At 32.5% G+C, this 6,111-nt stretch overlaps 1 protein-coding gene across 1 annotated transcript in view; it reads left to right on the forward strand.

Annotated features, from left to right (window-relative positions):
* The window catches only part of LOC117173216, a 160,279-nt gene that overhangs the window by 76,593 nt on the left and 77,575 nt on the right, over positions 1–6,111 (forward strand). The window lies entirely within an intron of this gene.

The following is a 6,111-nucleotide window of genomic DNA, read 5'->3' on the forward strand; positions in this document are numbered from 1 at the left end:
GGATTCAACCCCGCTCTCCCAAATTAGAATGGCATGCCTAGTCCCGTGTTTCCTATGTCCATGGTTCTTTCGTGTATTTCACAAGATAAGTTGCTGTTCTACATTGCGGATCATTTATCGACGAAACTTGTGACACGTCTATCACCTATGGACTTGTAAACTGCTATTTCATCGGTCCTGCCCCCCGGACCAGACCTCAATTTTTAATGAGATTCAATTTATTTTGGACTTGAGTCTACAGTTATGAAAAAATGTATCAGGAGACCCGTTTGTTAACCATGTTTGAATTTATCACATTCAGTTTTAAGAAGAAAAAAATTTCAATTTTTGTTTTGTAATATATTTAATCTGTAATATATAGAATACAAAATTGTATCAGATTCATGCCTCCTTGACTACGCATTAAAATATGAGAAAAATTGAAGGCTGTTCTGGGCTCTTCTAAAATAATAATAATGTTAATATTGCATCTTCTTGCTGAGACTATAGCATTTATTAGCAGCCTCGCCATTCTGACTCTTTTCATACCGTTTGTTTTACTTCAGCTTCTACCTTTTTCTCCTGCTGTCGTTCCTTCCCAAGGACTTTTGCGAAGTTTTAATAAAACTCCACTCTTGCTGGTCCTTGGTTATTCACTATTTATCTCTGCTCTTCTTTCTGTTTTCTGTGAAAACAAAATGAAAAATCTACAAAGTTGCGTGAACGTCTTCAGAATAATTGTATGCGACAGTAGAGTGGAAATATTAAGCTACTACAAGACGAAAGACAGGACTTGAAAAAAATTAATTATTGTACTTTCATGAATCGCAATATTGTTTTGTTAGTATCGCTTAATAGGAAGAAGATGGTTTTTTGTGAAAAAGAAAAGTTTAAAGTATCAAAATTGTTTATTTAACGAATTGTATTAAAATATAAAATTATTTATTTTCGAAATGTGAATTTAGGATTTGAGTAAAATAAGTTGAAGATTTCTAAAAATTAAGATTTATGAAGTATCTTTGTGATCATTACAAAATTAACATTATAGAAATTTTTAGAAAAAAATGCATTATGACAAAAATTGTAGATGAATTGGTCAATCCCACATATTTCTTTCCCTTCAATTTTTTCACGTGAAAAGTAACTTTGCTTTTACACGTCACGCCAATACATTTCAGGTAAATACTTGCTTTACAGAGATTACTCCTCGTCAATTATTAATATTTTTCTATCATTTTATTAGTTTTCAAATTATTTTCTTTGTTAATTATCAATAAATATTACTGATTACGCTTGTTACTTTAAATACTTATGTTTTTAATCCAATTAAACAAAAAATTTACATTTTCACAACATTCAACAATCAAATATGTATTTATATTTACTATTTATTATATAAATTTCTCATAATTAAAATATTTCAACAGATTTGAAAAAGTACCGCCTGCAGGATCCGAAACATTGCCTTTTTTAAAATCAAGTTTTGTATAGATACTTCTTGATGCATAAACAAAAGTTCAAACTAAAAGTAAGAATTTTAATTATTTCAGTCATTCGAAATCAAATATTCAGTTCAGCATAGAGTTTTTTAAAACCATTACAAAAGTTTTTGCTTGAAAAGGAATAAGCCAATTATTTTGAGTAAAAACCTTAGGAGCATCTACAGTTTAGAACTATTTTAGAGTCTCGATTTACCAGTTCACGGTATATCGGATAAGGCCGTACAAGGGAACGAGAGAGTGAGACGCTGCGAAGTCAGTAGAGCAACTCCATAAGAACGGAAGGGTGTATGAAAAAAGTAGGCAGTACCCTCGGCGGTTAATCGCGTCGCACACTGTTAGAAATGTTCGGAAAATTCCGACACATTTACGATATTAAGGTTACTGAAATTTACGAAATTTGGTTTCTGAAAACGAAATTCAGTAAAATTTCTAATCAAATTACTACATTTTAATTTAACTTCTGAAGCAGTTTCTGAAAATTACAAATATAATAAAAATGCTTCGACTTGAGTTCGACTTGAATTGCCCCCAATCAAGACATGCTGAAGTCGAAAAGGTCGACTTGAGCATGTCTCAGTTTTGAGACGGAGCGAGACTTCAATTTCTGTCTTGGAGACAAGTTTTTATGTCATGAAGACATACATTTATCTCTTGAGTCGTATTTTTATAACTCAAACACGTGCGGTTCATAACTTCGAGCGTATACCTGCCCTAACGAAAAGGTTCTTTCTAACAGTCATAAAAGCTAATCTTTGTTAATGGTTAAACAATCTTGTATATCTTTATACAATATATCTAGAAAAGATGTAATTCTAGTATTGATGGAGTAAAATGAGAAAATCCAGTCTGAAGTTGGGTCTTGATTCCAACGCCCTCAGGTCAAAAAAGAATCTGGAAAACTTCAAACCTCGTGGTCGCGAAACGAAACATATTTACACTGAATGAAGGCATGACAAACATCTGATTCTTGCAATTCGGTTCCGGTTATTGTTGCCAACTTTTTTGGTAGTAGTTTTGAAATAGCATTGCATGATGAAAGTTGTGTGCTGTTGGTAGCACTGCATAATATTTGAGGTTAGGAAATATATCATTTTAGTGTACATGATTGCTGGATGCATGTTATACGAAAAGGCAAATCACTTTCCTAGAAAACCTAACGATAAAATGTCTTTATTCAGCAATAATTTTTTATATTAGCTTTGTCTTTCATTCAATATTTTACCAACAAACAATTTATAGTGTGTCACATCAGTCGATACTTAGTGATGAATTAAATTAACATTTCTGCACTATGAGGCAACAGTTACAACACAGGAAACTTTATTTCTTATATTTACTTTGATTTGAGCTCTGCAGTAACGTTGTGGAAGACTGGCGAAACTTTAAAAGTGACGTGAATATATGTAATAAATGTAATTTGTTATCTTTTATTAATTAGTTTTCAAATGATGCCTTCTTTTTCGTAGTCCAAATAGAAGTACTTTCTAGAGCCAAGCTAGATTTTAGACGGAATTTTTATATTAATGTGATGTCAAATTCTGGCTGGCGACATTAGTGGTCTACATAGAACTGTATGATGGATTTTTTTATCTAGTAGGTATAGATAGCCACGAATAATCCAGTACTGGCGCTAGAATAATTCCAGTCTGCCAGGAATTATTTCCACACTGGCTCTTATAAAATGAAATCATTATGAGGATTAAACTCGTATTTTATGTCTCGTGTGATTTTTATATACTAAAAGATCATTTTCAAAGTTTTTAACAGTTTTTTAAAAGTTTTAAATCACATTCTTAATTTTGCTGGTAAACATACCAAACTTTTCGGACTTTAAGAATTCAATTTCCTAAGTTAGAGACCACATCTCTAACTTGCTCTCTACGTTTCTATCCTAAGTCTAAGTTTCTATGAAAGCACAACCAGGCTACTTATTTTTTTAAAACAACAATATGTATTAACTTTTTCACTGCTTATGTATTAAATGTTTATTAACTTTAACCATTCCAATTTATCCAAAAGCATTCTTTTTGAATAAATGAGAATTGTATATGAATTCAAAGTAAAATAAATTCTATATTTATATAAATTTTATTTTAATGTGATACTATTTATTTTTAAAACTGAATCATTTTGATTTGAATTGTTAAACAGTTTAGAATGTTCCTGCAAAATGAAAAATTTAAAAGTTGAATAAATTAACTTCAATAAATTAATAACTGAATTGAGTTGTAAGTTAAACCTTTAAAATTAAAGTATAATCATAATGACAATTGGAATATTTTTATTTTGAATGTTATTTTTTTACGACCAAAGCAAAAACTACGTTTCCTATCAAAAATTATAGCTTAATTTTGGATAAACAAGTTTTGTCTCATTTTTTTCGTAGCGTGTGTCGTTAGTCAAAAACGTTTTTATTTTGTAATTTTTAATGTTCTTTTTTACCACTAAAAACAAAAATCATGCGTCCTATCGAAAATTGATTTATTATAAATTTGTAGGTCTTTTCAGGGCGCGCAATTTTAGCTTATTAATTCTTTTTTGTATCTTGCAGAGTTTGACCAAAAAATGGAATTTTTTGATTTTTCATTATTTTTCTAATGATCTAATTTGGAATTTTCAACTTTTCGACTAAATTAACAAAGTTGTTATGATAATATTGTAGGGCTTTCAAAAAGCAACGTTTTTCTTTTCTTGACTTCTATTCATATCATGTGTTGTTTGGCTTAAAATGTTCATTTTAGTTTGTTTTTCTAGATTTTGAAAATGCTCTAACTCTGATACAAATTACTTTTTCTTTTTGGGCCTTAAAAACGTGTGCCAAAGCAGAATCCAATCTGATCCACCTTCTCATTAGGATGAGAATGTAAAAAAGGTTTTCTTAGCCTATTGAGATTTTCATTAGGCCACTCAAACCTCCCCTCTTATAACTTTTCTTCCCTACTTCACCTACTTTGCTACTATCCCTTCCTTTACTTCACATTTCGGCCTTACCCCTTTCCTGACATATTTCTCCCCTCTCCGCGCTTCTCCATCTAACGCATCTCTTCACTAACCATTACTTCTTCCCTTGTAGCCCTTATTTATAATTACCTCCTCTACTTTATCTCACCTGCACTTGCTTCTTCACCCCCCCCCCCCTAAGTTCCCAGCACTTTCCATAATTTCCCGTGTTCTCCTGAAATTTCCACTTGATTTCCCCTCATATCCGCTACTTTACCACCACACAGCAAAAAAGTACTTAATTTTAGGAGAAAATTCGGCTTATTTTAAGGTGTCACAAAAAGAAGCATAGGCAATCTGAAATTGAGAATTACATCTGAACATTAAATTAAGGGAATTAAATTCCTGAAATTCAGGTCGGGACTATTTGAAATTCAGGGAGGCATGACCTAAAATTCAGGTGTATTCGCTCTTTAATGAAGAATATATTTATGCTGAAAGCTAGTGTAGCCTTAAGTTAATACACTATCCTAACTAAAATTAAGGGTAATATTCTAACTAAAAACCAGGAATTTCTCACGCCTTACCGACACTCTTCAGGTGTTTTTATATAATAGTTATTCGTTTCAGAAAATATACAAGTTTGGTTCAAACTTGTAAGAAAATACAGGAAAAGTAGTAGAAATAAAAAAAAACGGTTTATTGGGGGCAGGTGCGGTCCAAAATCTTTAGGCAATTGTGTCCCGTAATGTATTAAAAGGGCGCTCACGCTGCGAAGTAAAAAGTTTTGTAATATTTTAATTACTTTCATGGGTTTAATAATCCAAATATTGGCTGATAACTGGAACTGATTTTGCTGCAGCACTTTTTTAAATCTGTGAAACGAAAACTCCTCGAATGACGGAGACAGCCCAGTGGGCACAAAGTTTGGCGACGTCTTTACGACATCGTTATGACATCTTTACGATAACTTTACGACATCCTGTGTTCATGTCGTTAAGGTGTCTTTACGATATCGTAAATAAGTCGCATGATCGGATGATATCTTTACGACATCGTAACGATAACGAAACGACATGGACATAGGATGTCGTAAAGTTGTCGTAAAGCTGTTGTAACGATGTCGTAAAGACGTCGCCAAATTTTGTGCCCACTGGAATAGTACCATAACCGACAATGACCAACGCGACAAGGAGTATTAGAGTTAGGATGCGACTAGAATAATTGAGGAGTTCTGGATAAGAAGGCGACAGGCGCTCGAGAACGAGTAAAAGTATTGTCCAGGCTATGACGTCAGGTATCAAAATTGAAATTCTAAATTTGAAAAAACCAAAAATATAGTTAGATAGCTCTTGAAAAATGAAACTGAGTCTTTATTTACAGTTTTTCTCTCGGGCTGCAAATTTTCCAGTAAATAAATAAAAACTGACTTTTTTTCATTGAAAAAAAAACACCTTTTTAGACTTTTACATTAAAAAAGTGAGCGAGGAAGTTTGAGCTACGACAAACTGCAAGCGAACGAATTTTCCGCCAATGTATTGGCCAACTTTTTGGAAAATCTCATTTCGATTTGATTTTTAGTTCCATAATTACAGCGAATTTACTACGAGCTCGCGACGCGACACCACAGGATTTTTCAGGGAAGGCCGCCGGAACGCTGATTAGTGCAAGCGAGTGCACAAAACAAAGG

Source organism: Belonocnema kinseyi, chromosome 5 (genome assembly GCF_010883055.1).
Source record: "Belonocnema kinseyi isolate 2016_QV_RU_SX_M_011 chromosome 5, B_treatae_v1, whole genome shotgun sequence".
Classification (NCBI taxonomy): domain Eukaryota; kingdom Metazoa; phylum Arthropoda; class Insecta; order Hymenoptera; family Cynipidae; genus Belonocnema; species Belonocnema kinseyi.